At 36.9% G+C, this 21,493-nt stretch overlaps 1 protein-coding gene across 8 annotated transcripts in view; it reads left to right on the top strand.

Moving 5' to 3' along the window:
- Positions 1-21,493, top strand: part of DLGAP1 (DLG associated protein 1) — a 410,173-nt gene that overhangs the window by 95,846 nt on the left and 292,834 nt on the right. For 6 of the 8 annotated variants that reach the window (XM_038174624.2, XM_021268892.4, XM_072034762.1 and 3 more), the window contains one exon: positions 11,849-11,945. The exons of the other annotated variants lie outside the window; for them this stretch is intronic. The gene's annotated coding sequence lies outside the window, so the exon portion shown is untranslated. The remainder of the gene's footprint in view (positions 1-11,848; positions 11,946-21,493) is intronic. 8 annotated transcript variants of the gene reach the window in all.

A 21,493-nucleotide genomic window follows, 5' to 3' on the forward strand; every position in this document is an offset into this window, starting at 1 on the left:
TTCATTGTATAGTTCTGACAAACTTCCAGTAAAGCTGTCAGTTTCTAAATAAACCTTGTCTAAATTTAAGGTGGTAAAATCTACCTGTCTAAACTATAGGAGAATTTGGAGAAATAATAGGACAAACACTCCAACACTCTTTCTCCCTTAAATTTCTTCATGTATCAAAGCTACTCAACACCTCCCTTAATGTTTATGCAAAACTGTATGCTTCTCTGCTATTGAAATATTCATATCGGTTAATGGACACCTTTCAGATATGCAGAACCTGAGGCTCTATGGAAATTAGAATATTATATACAAAGAATCTTCCAGTCAGCCTTTATTTAGCTGTTAAAGTTTTGAGTGGACATCAGGATAACAAAGGTGAGCGAGTTTCTCAGTCTTAGGACTCTGAGACGCTGAACATCTGCCAAATCCTGCAAGACACATTAGAGGACCACATGGACTTCTCTACAATCCATCTGTGGGTACGTGGTGCCCAGGAACCATTCCCCAGCCCCAGGAACATGGGAGCATAGGGTATAATTCATTGTTCTTGTTTTGTGTGTCTTTGTTTGCTTGTAATAACTGCATAATTTAATTCAAGTTTTTCTGTTTTGGTTTGTTTTTTTTTGTTTATTTGTTTGTTTTTGTTTTGCTCCTACGATGGCATAAAGCAGCTTCTGTTATCCCAAGAAAGCATAGCGTATAGGTTGTTGTATAAGATGATAAATTGTAAAATGCACTCTTCATTAATGAACTATAAAAACCTAGGCCACTCTAACTTCCTGAGTGAATGCCTCCTGAGTATTAACAGTTCCTATTTATTAGCTAATGAATAAATTAAGTTTTACAGAAACACGTATGAATAGCACAGAACCCCACAGTATGCCCCGTGATACATGCCATCTTGTCTTGCAGCATGTCATTTGCATACTTTATACTATTGCTTTTTTTTCAATGGGAAGATGAAAAAAATATAGGATGCCTTTTGTTAGCATAACTAATATATGTAAAAGAAATTTGGTAAGGTATTTGCAAATAAGAGGAAATGGCTTTGAGAGTCATTTCTTTTATTTTATGAAGTCTCTGGACTTAAAAGTATAAATTTGACTTTATAGTGGGTGATTTCTAAGCACTGAGTATGAATTCAACACAAGCTTCATCAATAGCTGATGTTCTTGCTAGGTGTCATCTGTACGTGAAGGTGGTATCACAAGAAAAATCTGATATTTTATCATTCTAAGTCTAGTCCATTGATTTTTTTCTCTATTGATTAAAAATAGCTCTGAGGCAAAATTCTACTGTAAGGGAATCAACTTGGCTATGGCACAAAAATTTTGATTGAATGTGAGGATAAAGCTGCACAGCAGCTTGGAAGAATGTGTTTGTTCACCTCTATTACCTTAGTGAGTGATACCAACCATAGCTGAGAGGTCAAATAAAATAAAAGCTTTCTAGACTTATTCTTGCAGGTGCCTTTTCCATTTTCTGCCAAGACTCTTACTCATCTCTGTTTCCAAATGGCAACAGAAGCTGGTACCACTGCAGATTCCACTGTGCAACTCCTGTGAGGAACAAAGAGCTTGTTTTTCTGCTTCAGCTGAATGCATCCACTAACACTAATGCTTATAACTTTAAGAAAGCTCTCTTTTATGATTGACTATACAGCATTATATAATCTACATTAAATAGGCTTTCATCTTCTCACTGCTGCTGTGTTCAGTGTTGCATTATTCTCTCTCCAGAAAAGAACTCCTCTTTTACTTATCTTTGCCAAACTTTCCAGCTTGATGGATACAATTTTGATTACAGTTTATACCTCATTTAACCTGTCTGTTCTGAATATTTTATAGCAAGGAATGGTTTATTTTTATGATATTTTCTTCCTTAATCAACATGTCACTCTTTGCTAGACAGTGTAGTCTTTTGGTTTTATGTTTTCAGTTTTCAACATCCATCTGTAAGATTTGAAGTTCTGTAAGGAACTCCCTTACTTCCTTCCTATCACAAATTTGTGATACTGTACAGCAATGGATCCTTCATTTTAAGTATAATATTTTTGAAGTAATTTTCTGTCTTATAAACTTAACTGAAGCCCATAAATGGAGTGGGGAGGAAGGGTGACTGCGTGTCAGAGAAGGGAAAGGAGAAGGAAAGAAGAAGGAAATAGCCATGAATAAGGTGTGGAGGAGTGTGGCTTAGCAGAGTGCAGATTTTTCTAGAAAGACATCCTCAATGTCAACATTCTTTGATAATATGGAGGTAAGAATATGATGGACTCAGCCAGGAAGGATCAGTGAATGAACTGTATCTTTAGAACCAGGTGATGTTCTTCAAGCAGTGGCTAGCATCTGAGCCAAGGAGGCAATTTTGTAACTCATATCAAAGACAATCTGTTTTATGTCTGTGTTTTATGAGAAACACTGGTTTGTAATAATATTTATCATAATTTTGGCAACTGCTTGTTAGTAATTCCATCAGCTTACTTGTTTTGGGAAGCCCAGCTCAGTGAAGTAATAAATAAAATAGACAGTGCTGTGACATAGGCTAGGAGGGTAATAAGAAGGTGTCTCTTTGAATTTCTTTCACAGTGACAGTGCCTCATTTCCAATTTTGTGCAAATAATGAGAAAAAAAAATAGTAATGTCAGTCATTTTTCATAATGGAATTTTGCTTTTTAGCATATAAGTGCTTACCATAAGTACGCACCAAAAGAACTTGTATTCTTGCCAGAACGGGGTCCTCATTTTGTTACTCAGTAAGACTTAGCTCTTTGTTTTTCTCTTTCATGAGTATTTATTTCACTTATTTAGGGTTTTGAAAATATAGGGGAATTACTTTCCCATAATGAATTGATTGCAATGAAGACAGAGTTAGTGGTTCTTAATTGTTAAACAAAGCACTTCAGTTTTGATGAAAAGCATGAACTTTAATTAATCTACAAGTATTTAGAGCAATAACAACAGCAGTAGAAATTGTTAAATAGAAAAACGTAAAAATCAATTTTATTTTTTTTTTTCAGTTCTCTAGTGCAGTAGAATATTTGCCATTTCTAACATTCTAATGATTTGAGGGAGTAATTTAACCTTTTAAAAATATCACAGGATGCATTCTTATTTGCAACAGATTTTTAAATGGTTCTCAGACTGGACATTAGGAAAAATTCACTGGAACAGGCTCAATAATATGCTTTCACTTTTGGTTATCCATGAGCAAGACATGCAGTTGGACTAGATGATCTTTGAAGGTCTTTTACAACTGTTCTGTTCTGTTCTGTTCTATTCTATTCTATTCTATTCTATTCTATTCTATTCTATTCTATTCTATTCTATTCTATTCTATTCTATTCTATTCTATTCTAATTCTATTCTAATTCTATTTAAAGGTAGTACCACTGTTTTAAGCTAACCGTGTGCTACATCCCCTTTAACAGCACCAGCCTTCTTAACACTGTCAGAGATGAGAATATGGGAAATAAATGTTGGAATACAAACATCAGAATTGACAAGAACAATTTTAGTGGGACCAGGGTAATGTGTGCTTGAAATATATGTGAATTGTATTAATAATATACTTATCTACATCTCATCAAATACAACTCTTATTTAAATAATTATTTTTTAAAGTAAAAGCCTCATGTCTTGTGTAAATGTGCTATTAAATTTCAAGAACGTGTTGGAAAGCTTCCCTATTTTGCCTCTATCTAGCCAAATCTGCCTTGATAAATCCAAATAACACGGTATGTTTCAGCATGCCCTGCCAGAAAACCAAACAAACCCAAGACAGAAGAAAATAAGGTGATTTAATTCTGTTGATAGAACATGACAGCGCATCAAGGCACAGTCTTAATATAGCTCAATGAAGATTCTTGGTAACCCATGGTATCCCTTTTGTTAGCAGATTTTCACAGGGTGTGAGACTGGACTAGGTAGTTAATGTGACCTCCTCTCTCTATATGTTGTTAAATTTCATATAGATACCCTTCTCTTCACCCAAGCTACTTCATTCAAAATCATTTCCTTCCCTCACAGACAAAAAATGGTGTTCATAGGTACAGCAAGATCAAAGTATTTTCATTGTACAAAGCCACTGTGATGGTAGGGAATTCACCATTGCCAGCCAAGATTGTCCTAACAGGCAGCTGAGGACCTGTGCTGCAGCAGATGGCTGAGGAAATGCTAAAAAAGTAGGAATAAAACTAAGCACAGAATGATTCTCTGATGTTTTATAATCACTGAGGATCTGGGCAGAGATTAGATAATGACAAAGCTGCAGAAGCTTGCATGATGGGGGTCACACTATTGTGAGTTAGACCGTGCTGGTAGAACATCTAGTTCCTAGGCGGTGGTTCTCCATTTTGGTAATTATATTTTTGTTTCTTATTACAAGATCTTGAGGGAGAAACCTGGATGAATACACCTGTGTGGTTTTGTGCTGAGACATTTTATAATGTTTTATAATATTCTGAAAGGAATTCAGGAATGAAGCAGATTGGTTTTTGTGGGTTGTTTATTATTATTTGTTTTATTTAGTGTTAAGAAAATTAAATAAATTAGGTGTGCAGGTAAAAGAAACAAAAGTTAGTGAAGATAATGTAGACAATAAGACAGTTCTTATTTTAGTCAATATTTTAACAATTTTGCTTCGTTACAGTCTTTGAATGTAAGGTAAGCATAGACAAATACATGACCGTACAATGACAATTCCAGATAGTATATTGTGACTTCATTTGTGGAAGTATCTGTGTTGTACATCTTTTTATTATGTTTAAAAATATTCATGCACCTGTTCTGATGCATAGACTTAAAGACTCAGAAATATTTAAATTAACTGTTCTTAATGTCTCCTACTTACCAGGCTGGTAAAGTAGAAAGGACAGAGTTTTATCTCAGTGCCAGATGTTGAGGAGTTCAGCAAGAATCCCTTATACATAAGGTTAGGTTAAATTTTGTATCTAAGCGATGTTAAGTAGTTGCAAATTAGCTGAATATTAGTGCTGAAATGGTCACTCAGTTAAACTTTGGTTGTACAGACGCCTTGACTGAGTACTCTGACTATAAATTCAGTCCATGTTTAAAAGGTGTGGTTGGAAGCCACTAGTAAATATTAAAAGTATTCTAAACAAAGATTAACACGTGTCTTATAGATGGTTCTCATTCTTAAATTTCTTTTGAAATAAGCAAAGTTGTTTTATAAAGATTCATATTTTAAAAGTCAGTGAAATAACAAATGTAACAACATCCCTTCCTTTTTTTTCCTTCATCAGGAAAATAAAATAAATAACGTATCTATTCTCCTTCAAAATCTTTTATTAGTTTCACCTACGAGCAAAATTTGTGCCCAATAGCATAGAGACATTTTATCAAAGCACTGGGGAAACCCTTCATTTTCAGATTGTAAGAAAGTTAGTAATATTTTTGGTGACTATAAAAATTAAATATTTTGCAATGGGTTATGTAACTTGCTGCTTGTACAGAAATGACTTGGCATACGTGTTTAATGGTTTCACCTGTAGTGATGCTTGAGGGCAACCTCCAAGCCTTAATGCTAAACTCTAATTAGTTTAGACAAGATCACAGCACTGGATTTCAAGGGACTTTTGAAATTTGTCACTGCAGACAAATTACCACTGCAGTTACATGACGGGTCTTGACAGTGTGTTCAAATCATTTATGATAAAACATAAAAAATAAAAATAATTAAAAAAAAACTCCATCGACTCCCGTATTTTCTAATAATTTGGCTACCAAAACATTTTGCACCCAATAGGGTAGCTAGACTTATGGGTAAGTACAGAAGTAGCACTGTAGCTGGAGGGTTTATGGTAATTCCATAAGCAGGAAAGTGTCTCTGCAAAGGAGAGATAAACAGCTAGTAATCCTCATAATTCCCTACTGATAGCCTATCCATCTCTGCTATAAATTAGAAAGCCCAGAGATTAGGAAGGCTAGGCAGGGTGTAGCTCACAGCATTAATCACAGTATTAGGACAGCAGTGTGCTCAGATTCTGTGTCCAAAGGGCTGGTATTTCTCTCTAGGTTAAAGTGACATAATGTAGTTTGGAATACATATTGATCAAACTGCTAATGTAATGCAGAGATGGTTTTCTTGAAGACACTGTTATATACTTCTCAAAACCAAGCTATCAACTGTGGACTTGGGAATAACGCATTCATCTTCACTGTGAAAGATGTAGCCGTGATTTTGTAAGCTCTTCAGTATTCTAAATTAAGTTTTGTTTGTTTGTTTGTTTTGTTTTGTTTTGTTTTAATATGTTGTTAGCATTATTTATATGGAATTAGGGTCAGTTTGTCCTTAAACCTCCTGGTTTAAGGAAATTGCACAAATTGCACTGAGAAGAAATTGCACAAATAGTTCTGAACTATTGGTATCTGCATGGGGCTGTTAATACTGCATAAGTAATGTAGCCATTTTTTGTGTACAAATTCATATTTAACCATAAAATGTGAATGAACTTGAACATTTTGAAGTTAGTTATTTGTTCGTAGAAGCACATGGCTGAACAAAATACACTTCATGAAAAAAAAAAAAAATCCTTGATAATAATATTTCACTGTGCAGATAGTCAGATGCAGAAAGAATTGTGGTTTTGCCTCCATAGTAGTATGACATATATTCTAAATCCTATGTAACTTTTGATCTAGAATATGTAATTCTAAAAGTGGATAGCACTCCTGTCTTTTTATCAGACAATTTGTGTGTTCAGATCTCTGCTCTCTCATTTCAATGCACAACTGTAATGTGGGAAATGTAGTTACTGTGTGCATTATTGTCACTTCAGTCTTTGACAGGGGTCTAGTTCAATAAACTGTTGCTTGAGGAAAAGTAAGTCTTTTCTAAAATTGTCTTTTTTATTATTTTTGAAAGAAACTTTTTATCCTTGCATGTACAGCAGCAGAGTACAAGGTTTTTGAGATAGTGGATGTGTTTTCTTCATCTTGTTTGTTTTTGTTTGTTTGATTTGGGATGGCAGTAGGGTTTCTGGTGTTGCAGTCATGAGAAAGAAAAAACAAGGAACTTCTAGAGGAAGGAACTCACTAATTACAGTATGAAAGATGTCTTCTTAGCAAAGTGAGGAAAACATTTTAATGCACTTTTATAGGCAAAAAGAATATTACATCTGAAAGAGAATTATAGGGAAAAAGAAAAAAATGTTTGTGTTTGGTAATATTTGAGAATATATGAATTGACATCCAACTCTTAAAAACTGACAGGAGACAGAAAAGCACATTGACAAAATAAACACCTTTTTATAATCTGCACAGAGTAAATCGGACTCAGCAGAAACTATAGCAAATTTGGACATTCAAGTAACAATTGTAAAAAATTTTAAATATTGTAAAATGCAAATAAATGTCTGCAGGATGACAGCATTAGACAGAAGACAGTCTCAGAGAATACTTACACTAGAAAGATGAAGGAGGCGTTCATGGAAAAGCAGCTGGAGCAAATACACCCTATAGCATAAATGTAAAGTTCGCAACTGGAAACTATGGAAGATGTAGCAAAACACTAAGCCTTGAAGTGCAGAAACAGTCTACCAAGTGGCAAGACATGTATGCAGGAGATCAGTAGAAAGAAATTTTGCATGAAAAGGCGTCCAAAAGGGAATGGTGGCTCTGGATGAGAGCAAATAAATTTTCAACAGAAAAAAAAAAAAATCTTTGTATACAATCAATTTAGGATTTGCATAAAATGCAAAACATGAGCATAATATTAGTCAGTTCTACCCTTCCGCCAGTCAGATGTTTAAGAACAGCAGTAGAAGTTTTAAGGCTTTTATATTATTATTATTATTTTTAATAATGTATTGATGGACTTATCTGTCACATATCAGTCAACACTATTTGTGTCTGGACTGCAACCAGCAGAGTTTCTGATAGGAAGGTGAATAAGATGTGTAGCATAAGTAGCAATAGCTTGAACAAATAAGCTTGAACAAATTGGGCTATAAAAAAGAATGTGACAGAAATTAAAGTTTGGTGTAGCTACTTTGAGCTTTTGGAAAAAATGGCAGAAACTGTTATGTAACAAATGAAATTCTGTAAATACTTTTAGAAAGTGATATCCTTCAATCTTTAACATTTTCAAACTCTCAGAACAAATTGTTTGTCCTACTGTAAAGTAAAGGAAGTAAAATTCTGACCTTCTGTAATTCCTCAGATAAACTCAATAAGTGTGAGAATACACCTTGGAAATATGTTCAGATCCCTCTCTTCCTTCCAGAATACTTTTTTTTCTTTTTTTCTTTTTTTTTTTTTTGGAAGGGGGGGAATGCATAACTGATAAGTTATGGTCATTTCAATGCATGTAAGTGAATGTTGTATTTATTCCTATGTATCTGAGGCATAAGAATTATATTCCACTAGTACTTCTATGTCTATAATAATATTGGAGTGCATGTGTAAATGAATTTATAGGTCCATTTTATTCCAAATTATTCAGCATCGTGTAGTCAAAGTACCAAGTCCACTAATTCCATGGTGTACTGAGTTCTGAGCACTTTGACAAATTACACTAAAAGTCTTGTCCAGGGCATCCTGTATATGAGAAAAACTGGTTGATATTCTTTGCTCTAATTTGGTGCCATGTAGCAATTCTGTAGTTAAAGAGAAAGAATGCAGGTTTTCAGGGAAATGTTCAGATGTTTTAACTATTAAACAGTCATTTTCTTTCTGCAAGCTGCTGCACTATTCACTGTGCATTTTTCCAAGCTCAGCATAAAATAAGGAAAGGGCACTGTAACCATAAGGTCTTTACCTATGCAGCTGTGTTTTGTTGGCTCACTAGTTGCAAACTGCCCTGAAAAGACTAAGGGTCCTTAGAAAAGAATGCGTCACCACATAATTGTAAAGAATATTGTAATGATCAACAGAGGGCACAGTGAGCTTACAGAAACAGTGGGATGGTATCCCATACCTTTTCAGAACTTGACTTACTAACCTCACTGAAGTTATTTTGGGGAGTTTTAATTATTTATTAGACTTAATAAGCATTATATTTGCTTTTGATTTTTTTCCAATCCCTAAATTTGGGCACTTAATTGCAATATAACAGTGATGGATATATACCTTGCTTTTTTGCTCCTGACAATCCTAGAATCATAGAATCACATAATGGTTTGGGTTGGAAGGGGACTTAAAGATCGCCTGATTCCAACCCCACTGCCATAGGCAGGGACACCTCCCACTAGACCAGGTTGCTCTAAGCCCCATCCAACCTGGCCTTGAACACCTCCAGGGATGGGGCATCCACAGTTTCTCTGGGCAGCCTGCTCCAGTGCCTCATCACCCTTTGAAGAATTTCTTCCTTATATCTAAACTAAATCTATACTTTTTTATTTTAAAACCATTACTCCTTTTCCTATTATTGACAAAGTAATGTAATAAAATAAACAATACATTATTAGCCCTAAGAAAGTGGGAGAAGAACAAGAGGCTAACTGACGAAACTTTGTGTAATAGAGTTATAAACAGTGATGGAGGAGATGATTGCACCATCATGAAGGGAAGGAGCTGGTGAGACATACCTTCTACCGTGCAACAACGTACCTGAGCAAACAAGTCCTACCAGGACAACCATGCTGCTTCCAGAGACTTTAACAACTGCAACTGTGTGGTGTTATGTGGACTTCTGACTCAGCTTGCAGATAACTGCCTTATTGTTGATACAGACACACCTTCAGTTCTAATAATAAACAAAATATTTGTTATAAAATAACAAAAATATTATGTTCATTTTCTGACAGCAGTGGTTAAGTTGAAAGGAATCACCTTTGTTGAGCTTCAGATATGCTGAGGATATCCAAATCGGGATACCAGTCTTAAAAACCTACAAATGAAAGATCTTATGTTAGCTCAAATGCAGTTACAAAGTTTTCATAAACTTCAAGTATGATAAAGTCTGTATGATCTTTTATTTAACTGACCCTCTGGAAGCACAGCTGGAGAACACAGAGATGACACTTACACTTACATCAAACTGGAATACTGTGTCAGGTACTTAGCCAGATAGTTGGACTGAATTCTTCAGCTTAATATGGCTGTAGACTTCACTGTAACGTAACCACCACCACAGGAGAGGAGGAAGTGTCACCAGGGAAGTGGTTGGTAATCTTATTTCAAGAATAAATAAATTGAACATACAAAATGTTTTAGAACATGTCAGAATCTTCAAACATTAATTTATGCAAAGTTATGTGTCAAACTCTAGTTGCTAAAATTATGCATGCATACAGTAAGGCTGTAATAGTACATGGCAGGGCCCACAAAACGCCTGTGGAAGGGTATGTATTCCTAAAGGTTATTGTTTTAAACGTGGTGCTTTAAGTCTTTAAAATAGTGAGAATTCCATCGTAATCAGTCCCCTTACTGAGTGCTCATTAACAGCTATGTACATATAATGATTTTTTTTTTTTTCCAAGAGAACTCTTAAGTCTAACAATATAGATCACATCCTGTTATTTGTTTACATGAGGTGATTATGTTGGTTTGAAATATAACTGTTTCCGTGAACATTGTAGATATTTTTCAGGTTAGCAGCTGCCAGTCTAAAACTTGTCTCCTTTGAGCCAATGGCCTTGTAGTAGTTACATTCTATCAGAAAGCAGTTGCAAACAGATTGTGCAGAGACCCTGCTGTAAATGGATAATTTTTATTCATGATATTTAGACTGCTATATCTTGAAAGATGCCTTTTCTAAGTTTCTGAGTCAAGTGCTTTATTAGGAGAATCCCTTTCAGAAAGATGAAGGGTTTGTTCATTGCTCTACTTCATGGAGAATGGAAGCTTTTTCTTTTTTCTTCCAGTGTTGTAAGGACATTTGTCTTCTCTACCGTCTTCTTAAGCAGTTCTAATCCCACAATACGTTTGAGCCTTGTTCTGCCGAAAATCTTAGGACTCCACCCAATTTATCCCTTTATAATCAGCATATGGAAAAGTAGGAAAAATGATGTATATACTAATTTCCTTATTCTCCAGAGTGAGAAAGCAATGATTTTCATTGTAATACTTAGTCTCGTCTCCTTTCAAATCCTGTTAGCTGTTTGCCATATTGAATTTTGCAAAGTAAAATGGATTTTTTTTTAACATACTGGAAATCTTTTATAGTTGAGAGCACTTTGATGAAGAAAAATTAAGAAGGGGAAATGAGCATTTGAATAACACTTTTTTTCATATTTTTCTTTAATTTGGGGAATGTCTGATATTACCTACATTAAGAAACCTTGAAATTGATTTAATCTGGGCCTTCATGTGTGGCAATATGAGACTGGGGAGGGGGGGAAGTGTTTTCCTTTGCCTCCTGCAAAAGTGTCACATTTTCAATCCTTCAGACTAAAATTTAGAGGTGAGACACACTACTACATCGTATAGTATTTTGTAGGTGCTAAGTTCCTTGCAAATTTAACATTTAAAAGTAGTAAGCTTTAAGGAATTTGGAAAAAAAGCAAAATGCAGTAAAAAGTGGTCTGAAATTAAGATGTATCAAACAGAAAGGCTGCTTTAGAATACAGATATTCTAATTTGACTGTGTATATTCTGAATAGCTGTTGTAGTTCACCTCAAAAAGGCTAATTTTTCAGACTCTAAGACTAGGCAAATGTCAGCCCCTGCTGAGTTCTCAGGGCAGCACTCTGCATGGGTAGGTAGTTACCAGTGCAGTCAGAAAACTGTATCTGAATCCAGAAGCAGAATTTTCCCTCACTTGCAAGGCTTACTTTAGTTGGTGTCATAGGAGATTGCATTGCACCTCAGGCAAGAAAATGTGACTGTTTAATGCTGGAGACAGATCTCGTGCTTAAGCACAGAATCTGAAGTGTAACTGTTGTTTGTTTTTATTTTAGCAGGGAAAAAGAGCAATAATCCCAACTGGCAATCCAAAAATAACCAGATTGGAGGGTGGAAGGAAAAGAAGGAAAGAGGGAAGAGAAAAATGGAGAGGTAAATTGCTATTCTGTAGCCGCAGTTCCCTTGCAAGGAGGAGCAGAGAGGCTTTATTCTATGTATGTGTAAATACAGTGTTTCAGTGATGCACAGTGTCTCTGGAAATGAGGAGCAGAGACTCCACTGCTACACCACAGCATTTGAAATGGTTAATGAGATATGAGAAGGAGGAGGACACCATCTCCTGTTCTCTTCTGGAGGTGTTAATATCTTGTGGTCAATCATCTCATAAATTTCCTATATAACTTATCAATACTGGACTATCACTCCTTCTAGTCCATTATTTCACTATAAGGTTATCTCTCCCCATTTCTTTAGTACCTTCTGGTCTCATGTATATAGTTTGATTTGAGCATTGGGAAGGACTGATTCTCTGCAATGAAAGACTGTAGTGCAGCAGCTAATTCTTACATGTCATTCCTCTTTTCTTGACCATCAGATGTGTTGTGGATGCTGTGGGATAATGGCATGTTTAGGTCCTGATGTGCTGATACTGTACATTTTCTTCCCATTTGTGAAAATGATACACCTCAGCTGCAATGTGAGCAATCCTGAGATGAATTTTCCCATTTTTTTCTGCTTCAAAAGAATTGAGTTGTGATATGATATTATTCAGACACTAGAAATGAGAAGGCAGAAAAATAGACTCCAAGACCCCAATGGCTGTCTGAATCCATTCTTGATGGCTATTCCTTTTTCCCTCATGAAAATAAATTTCAATGTTTTCTTCCTGAACATTTTAAAAATTCAATCTTTTCTTCATGGAAAGTACTGATGCTAGGAGTTACATTGGCTGCCTTTTTAAATGTTCAGGCTGTAAGTACAACACAGTGGGATATTTCAGTAGTAATGCATATTTCTTTATACTAATTTACTATACTGTATACCTTTTTTATATTATATATTTGAGGTTTGGAACCTTTATTCTAAATTTTATATTATTGACTGCAGTTTTATCCAGTCATTCCCCCCCCCCCCCCATACACCACATGTTGTAAAAGAATAGATGGCAATATGTAATGCTGCTATTTCTTCAAAGCTGAGTGGTATGGAAGAGACTGAAATAACCCAGATTCCACTCTAAAACTGTAAATGCTACCCCTTGTTTTATTGCAGAAGTAAATGCAGTCCTGCATCTGAGGAGAGATAACACTGTGCACAGACTGGGAAGCCAACTGGCTAGCAAGCAGCTTTGTAGGTGTTGAAGGTACTCATGGACAATCACTTGTGCATGTCAACAGCATGCACTTGCAACAAAGACAGGCAGTCCTGTCCCAGTCAATGTTAGCAAGTGTAGCCAGCAAGTCCTTCCCCTTTGTGTGGCACTTTTGAGACCACACTGGGAGGACCATGACCATTTTGGGGCTCCCCAGAAAAGGAAAAGCACTGACATGCTGGACCAAGTCCAGCAGAGGGCTACCAGGAGAACTGCAGTACGTATGAGAATGTGTAAAGTGAGGCTGGGAAAAATGGGTTTGTTCAGCATAAAAAAAGATGGCTGATAGAAGGTCTTATTGCTGTCTTCAACTATCAAGGGCATTCTTATCAAATTCTTCTCAGAGGTATGTACTGAAAGGACCAGAAGCCCCAGAACAAAGTGAAACACAGGAAATTAAGACTAAGTAGGGGAAAAAATTACGAAGGGCAAAATGACTGGAGCAGATATCTAGAGAGGCTATAAGAGCCTCCTTGGAGGTAGGCAGAACTCAGTTGGACTTGCTTTGAGAGGGACACTTGGTCACAGGTTCTTGCCAATTTATATGGTTTTGTGTGTCCTAGTGAAAGGACAATAAGGAGATAAATTTGATTTCCAACAGGACTATGTAGTATAGGAGGCCTCTCCTTAGTTAGAGTTGTATGGGTGTGTAATTTGTTTTGTTTTGTTTTATTTTATTTTATTTTATTTTATTTTATTTTATTTTATTTTATTTTATTTTATTTTATTTTTATGGATGAAATAAATCTGACTTACTTTTGTCTTAACTTGCTTGAGAACAATTCTATAGTTTCTCATTTTAAAATAAGTTTTGTTTATTTGTATGTTTATCAGAGTTGCAATCATAACAGTAAATCTTCTGTCTTGTAATAACTCTAGCAAATGATAAGGACCTTAACGATACAGTGTACCATTTCTTTGTAAGCTTTGATCAGTGAAGAAGATAACAAAATCAATTTCTGGTTTGGATTTAGCTTGAATACTGTCTGTACATAGTAGAGATGATTTACACTTATCTGTATCTCAGTTTCTGCTTCAGGCTTTCAGCAAGTTTGAGCAGATATGAAATGGATATCAGAAGCTACAGCAATATTTAGAAGTCTCTTTTGAAAACTGTGATCCTAGAGTCTTGCTTTTTATGTGCTAATTTTAAATTCTGAAGGACAAGATGAAAAGTAACCAGTTTTCCAAACAGCTGAGACTCAAGGTAATCCGATCTCTGATGGCATTGCTTTGAAAGAAAACTGCAAAAAAGTGCATTTTGTGTAGCTTTATTTTTAAAATCATTCTCTTGCTTTGAACCCATTTGCAAGATGTTTCTCAACCCTCTGGAGGCTGCTTTCATTGACTTTCTTGACAGCAGAAGATGCTCAGACATTTACCTGCTCTGAGCCCATGCAGGCTGGGCAGTTGTCCAGTTAATGAAAAGATTTGCTTGTACCAATGTGACTTGTCCAACTCAAAGGGTTTGTTTATTGCCACATGTCAGCCAGCTGTACATGTTGGCCTTGCAATGTTTTGGCAAGGTGCTCAGCATCTCACCTACACTCAATTTAGGACAGGTAATTCTGCCTGCAGTAGCCTTCTGGTAGCCCTTTTATCCTGGGAGCCCTCAGAGGAAGTTGTGAGCTGAATGATGTGAGCTATCCTGATGGTGGTGGATCTTCCACTGATCTATTCACATAGAGGTCATGCAGTCCTGCTATGCCTGGTCAGGTCAGACTTTCTCCATATGTCCACAAGTAAGATGCCAAGAAATACTCTCTCTGCTGAAACAGCTTCTCCAGCATGCAGCTTTTTCCCTTTCCAAGTGGTCTCTGGCAGGCAGGGCACCAGGAATGAACTGCAGGATTAGCCTAGCAGCAGCTGCCTTATAGGGGTGAGTGCCCGTGGACTACACCCAAGGCTTCTTGAAACAATGGTTGCAGGTGTGAGTGTGAGGATGAAGAGGATGAATGTGTGCAGAAGATGACAGAATCACAGAATATCTCAAGTTGGAAGGGATCCATAAGGATCATCAAGTCCAAATCCTGGCACCGCACAGGTCTACCCAAAAGTTTAGACCATGTGACTTAAGTGCATGGTCCAATTGCTTTTTAAATTCAGACAGTCTTGGAGAAGTGACTACTTCACTGGGAAGCCTGTTCCAGTGTGCGACCACTCTCTCGGTGAAGAACCTCTTCCTGATGTCAAGCCTAAACTTCCCCTGCCTCAGCTTGACACTGTTCTTGCGGGTCCTATCACTGGTGATTACGGAGAATAGGTAAGCGCCTGCCTCTCCACTTGCACTTGCGAGGAAGTTGCAGACTGTGATGAGGTCCCCCCTCAGCCTCCTGTTCTCCAGACTGAACAGGCCCAGTGACCTCAGCCGCTCCTCATACGTCTTCCCCTCTAGGCCCTTTACCATCTTCATCACCCTCCTCTGGACACTCTCCAACAGTTTAGTGTCTTTTTTGTACTGTGGTGCCCAGAAATGCACACAGTACTCAGTCATGACCATCAAGATATGGTCATTTTGATAGTGAGGATAGCCTTTTGGTGTAGCTGGCATGAACTATGTGAGGCACCCTGCCCAGCACAGCAGTATGGCACTGCACGCTACATCATTTCACAATTTTCTATTTTTTTTCCATTGAGTTGGGTAGCAATGGAAAGTGCATTTGGTCCTTCTGCTCCCACTAAAGACTGTCAGTTATTCTGGAAAAGGAGAAAGCTCATTCCTCATGTTATTGTCATTTATATTATCCTGGGACAGGAGGAAAAGAGCAAGCACTGAAAAATTGAACTGAAAGAAGGGAATGTCTTGTGAAAATAAATTATTTTTGTGTGATTTTCTAGCCAGTACATCATTCTCTCTTGGATAAGTTAAAATTACAATTTTGAAGTAGCAATTTAAAATTAAGCTAATATTAAGCTTATACTTAATCAGTCTTTAAAAATATGTTAACTAGTATTACACTTCAAGAAATGCTAATGAATTGCTACTTCCCACCATGTATATATCTCCTAAGAACTACACAGACTGCTGTAAAACAATTGTGTCATCAGTTTGGCCAGCTGACAAGGCATATGGCAAACTCTTTTATGATGCCTGTTATCTGTAATGATAGCTATTTGTGTAGTGGTGCTCTTCACTAAGCAAGGGTAGAGCAGTAATGCAGCAGTTGCTGCTAAGTGGAGCAAACTGAAAAAAGGACCAAAAAAATAAAAAACACCATTGATGATCAATGTTTTAGAAATTCAAGGAAAAAGAAAAGCAATGCAGTCACACAGGGGAGTTTCTATAGCAGCAGTAATCTGAAACACTCAGGCACATTGCCAAGAGCTCCAGTAGGTTGTTAATCAAAACTTCCAAGTTTCCTGCCAGTCCAAGGTTCTGTCAGCATCAGAAAGGAAAACTGTCATATAATGATGGGATACTTAACTTGCATAAAGAAAAATTTAAATTTTGGTGAGGACTATTCTTACCCTGAATTTTTTCACCCTGTAAAAATAGACTTCCCATTGGACTTTTAGCTGAAGTAATCCATTAATACATTTAACATACAGGACACATTCTGATACACTTAGAGAGTACATTCCTTTTTATTGGCTGCAATTCAGTGTTCCAGTAGTGAGATAAAAATCTTAAAATTCAGCCTTGTAATGGGGTAAGACAACATTGGGAAAATTAAACAGGTGTATATGTAAAGCAGACGCTTTAATTGCAAAGTAAAATTTAAGTAAACTTGGTATAAGCACTCCAGTTATCTGTATAGTTAACAATAATATATAGCTTTGCTTCAGGCATTGAATTAACTGAAAAAATAATGTCAGCCACTTCCTGTTTATAAGGATAGTTGACTTCTTAATATTATCACGCAGTAGGCATTTTTTTTCAACTGATGCTGACAAATCCCATTATCTAGGAAATGTTTCTATTGCATAAGCTTAACAACGGTGAAGGCAGAAGCGATTTCAGTCTTTTCCATCTTAATTTTCTGGGTGATGGATTTTTCAGTTCTCTCCAAGGAGGAGAAAACAGCAGGACATAAAAGGAGCGTGCGCTCTTTGGCATGATTTTCTCTTCCTGCCGCTTGCCTGGCAGAGTCTCTGTGGCCTTGGTGAGGGCATCAGAATGAGGCAGGAGGGAGGCCAGGAGACAGCAGGGGCAACCACTGCCATTCATTCAGAGAGCCTCTCCGCAGCACCTCACATTTCCCTCTGCCAATGATGGGGTCAGCATTAATTCACATTGCCTGGCGCATTCTGGGAGGAAATTCACTGTTAAGGGAATGGCTTAACAGTATGTAGGGATTCTGGTGAGCCTGGAGGTGTGTTTTGTAGGAACTGTGCTACCATAGAAACTGAAAGATGATGTGTAACCATTGGCTTTCCATGTAAATAGCCATAATTGCCTCTGGCCTGTGTAAATCTTGGGGGAGGGAGGGATTTATGGGGGTCAGGAGCAAAGTTGCCTCTCCCATGACCCTGTTCCCAGAAATGCTGTATTTCAACAGGATTATTTCAAGGGAACTGCTAAGATTATTGATGAAACAGTATCCTGTTTGGTATGTGTTTTTTTGTTGTTGTTTTGGTTGGTTGGTTGGTTTTATTGGGTTTAATTTGTTGTTTGTTTGTTTTTAAATAACCCATGACAGCTGATTTGATCAAAAGCTTTTAGCAGTATAGTTTCCAGCCTGTGAAAATGAAGAGGAATTTGCTGATTTGAAAGCAAAATGCAGTGTATTGCTTTATAGGTTTCTAATCCCATGTTATAGTTATTTGTCACCTATATTTCTGCTTACCAGAATTCCATAGATGGGCGGAAGACTCATGAATACTGTTAAGACCCCTGTGTGACATGATAAATCAGCCTGTTATGGGGAAGAAGGCATGCTTAATGGCCCTACACAAAATTGGTGTGAAGTAATAGGCCTAGGTAGCATAGGAACTTGAAATAGTTTCAGTCCAATATGAACACTTTATAACTTGGCAGTAGCTTGGCTACATTTGTATTGTACCTGTGTAGGAATTTTATGGCTTGTCTTGGTTCAAGTGCTAGTCTAAGGTGTTAAAAGAATTTACATATCTAATGCAAATACTAGATTAATAAAATCAAGGCTAACAACAGATTAATTTCACTGTTTTTCTATTTTGACATCTCTCCTGAATGACCCAGCTACACTTCTGTACAATATGGGGGTGCTGTCAATGTAGGTAGATGTAAGCTAACATTAATTAATCATGTCAGGTGACTGCTGTGGACATTATGAGTTTCAGTGCAGGCTGGAGACCCCAAGTAAATAAATTGTGAGTAGAAAATATGGATCTTGAAAAACCTGTTTAGTGCTGTTTATTCAGTGCTGTTAGTTTGCAAATGAAATTCATTTCCCTGTTTGATTTAGATTATTCAGCTGTTTGACAACTGGGCATCTAGTTTGAGCTACTGCTTGGGAGCCTTTTCTAGCCATTGGAAAAGCAAGGATGCATCTCATCTTAACGTGGCTGGATGAAATTTTGTGGTGAATATCACTCTTGGATTATTACTAGCCTGAGTATGCTGCAGTCCATCATTGGCTCCCCACAAGTAGTGTCTGTTTGTGACCTTAACATTCATGTCTGGGACTGTTGCTTCAGCAAAAAGGATCTACAGGTCACTTTTTTGTTAAAAAAAAAAAAAAAAAAAAAAAAAAAAAAAAAAATCCAATTATAAAATTATCAAGCTGTTCTGAAATCTTGTCCTTATGACACAATTCTTTCCATTGCAGCAATGGATTTTTAATAACAAAGGTGCTTCATCCTGAACCCTTCCTAATAAAATGCAGTAACCCCCATGAACTTTAAATGTAACTTTTTTTTTTTTTTTTTTAAATCTGGCAGACACTGGTGGTTTGGTTTTCAGTTTTAAAGAGCTGCTCCTTTTATGAGATGTGTAGTGAGTTACAAATGTAAATTTCATCCAGGAAAAGTACATGAATTTTCTACAGCAATTGGTCTCCTGGTGTACTGTCCCCAAAATGGGGATAAATTAGGATGTACAGGCTGAAGAAGGAGCATACCATTGAAATCAAACATGGTTTGTTTTTAATGTCACATTTATTGCTTGATTCCATGAATGATCAGGATCCTAATGATTCTTCAATATTAGAAAGGAGGAACATGAGAGGAGATGGATGATCACAGGTGTTTGCAGTTTTTTCATGAAGATGATAGAAAAATACCTGACAACAGGGGGAAAAAAAAAAATGTTCTAAGACCCACATTTGCAGTCATCACTGATTCATATCATTGTGTTACACATTTCAGCTGGGCTCCTATTGCCATAATTTCTACTAACAAGAAAATGAGTCTCTTCTCTGAATTGCATTTAATATACCATTTCTGTTTTTCACATCCAGCCCACATGGTGCTATGCCTGAATAAAAGCAGATTGGCTTCCTTTTTTATTCAGACACTCTGGCTAACCCTTATATACATAAAAGAACTACATCAAAGTTACCACCCACTGAACATACACATTTTTTTCATGAATCAGGTCCAACTCCTGCTTAAAGAAAACTTGTTAAGTGATTGGCTAGTTTCTTCACATTACATGCAGTGACAGATTCCTTTCCACTTTTCAGATCCAACAACAGCTATTATTGGGAGCTAAAGAAGCCATTTTCATACTGATTCAAATGAAAACTTAATCTTGCCCCATAATAACATTAGTGAATATTTACTGGACACTGAAGGTACTAAAGGACCACTAGAGATCTTGAGTGGAACATAAATAGATTACCTTTTATTGGGTCTCAATGAGAGTAAGCTGAGAAATATGCCAGCTGTTTAATTATTAACATTCAGTATAAATCAATAGCAAAATAGGCTTTGATGGTGATCTTCAAAAGGGTTTTAATCATTACTCCCCTCACAGACAGAAAGTAAGGCTGAACACTGGGGGTTTAGCTTGTGTTTCTCTTAACTGTATGGGAAGGTCACCACTATGAAGTTGCACTGATTTTAATAGCAATGAGCTATAATAGCAACACTCATTTTAGCATATTAGCATTTGAGGCTTCATTTTTACCACATGGTACACCTGGGTAATTCCAGAAGCACAGACGACAGACTAATGAACAATATTCACTTAAGTCCCATTGAAATTAATTAAATTGTATGATAGGTCTGTGTACTGAATTTGAGCTCATGTGCTGTCCATGCACTGCAAAAAGTGAAGTCACCCAAATATGCAGTTCTCATTTAAGGTGGAGTTCTCTGCCTCCTTCCAGGATAATGAGAGCAATTTCTCAGGGATACCTGTGGATTCTGACTCCTTCAGACTTTCATGGTTTGAATTTGCATACTTGTTTTTGAATTTTAGTTGATATTACAGAAAGCTACTCTAAGCAAGCCCCTTGAGAGTGTATTCCCTAGCTTGTATACAAAAGATATTCTAAGCGTAATGATTCTGAGAGGAGGTGTGGGATAACAGCGTGGGCAGGAGGAGAATATTTTAATGCAAGACCTAGTGACAGTGTGAGAAAAGTATAATGTTAAAGTCAGCATAATGTCATTATAATAAGTATAATGTCAGTGCAGAGTAAGGGTTGCCAAAATCTCTGGGTCTTGAAGCCATGCTGTAAAGCATTCAAGAGCCCCAGCTTCCTCCTGGATTCTCTATAGCTATCCAAATTAGAATCTTCTCTATTCCTGCTGTAAGTTCCCACCCCCTCATCCTATATTTCTTCATCTTCAACCAAATCCATATTTTCCCACCTTACACCAGCTACAGCTCTGTGTTGCCTGCCCTGCTCTGCTTCTCATTCTTGGCACACAAGCTGTGCTCATACCAGGTTGCCAACCTCCAGAACTGCACTCCACTACAGTCTCTGCAACTTCTTGCACTGATCCTCAGTCTCAAGCTCTGAGAGAAAGGCACTCAGGGAAAACTGCTCCCTGCCTTTTTCAGGTTGCCTGATGTTCGTGCAGTTGGTTGGTTGTCTGCTGTGTGAATCCTTTTTCATATACTGAGTCTTTAAGGTGAGAGTGGGCTGGGAGTGGGGTAGCTGGCTTCAGTGAACCACTTTGGCTAGTGGCCGGTGTCCGGATTCCCTTTCCACGTCATCCGGTGACTTGGTGGTGGGCTCACAGATGAAGTGATTAAGCCTTCTGATTTGCCTCAGGTGTCATGTAATAACATTTATCACATGCTGGGCTTTCTGATACCTCTTATTTTTTTATGATGATTTAACCCAAACTGAAGTATCATATATAATTTTTCATATGTTCAATTATACTGCCTTTGCAGTTCTGACCAATACTTACATTATAATTTATACTCATATTTTTTAATCTATCTGTTTCA

Source organism: Anas platyrhynchos, chromosome 2 (genome assembly GCF_047663525.1).
Source record: "Anas platyrhynchos isolate ZD024472 breed Pekin duck chromosome 2, IASCAAS_PekinDuck_T2T, whole genome shotgun sequence".
Classification (NCBI taxonomy): Eukaryota; Metazoa; Chordata; class Aves; order Anseriformes; family Anatidae; genus Anas; species Anas platyrhynchos.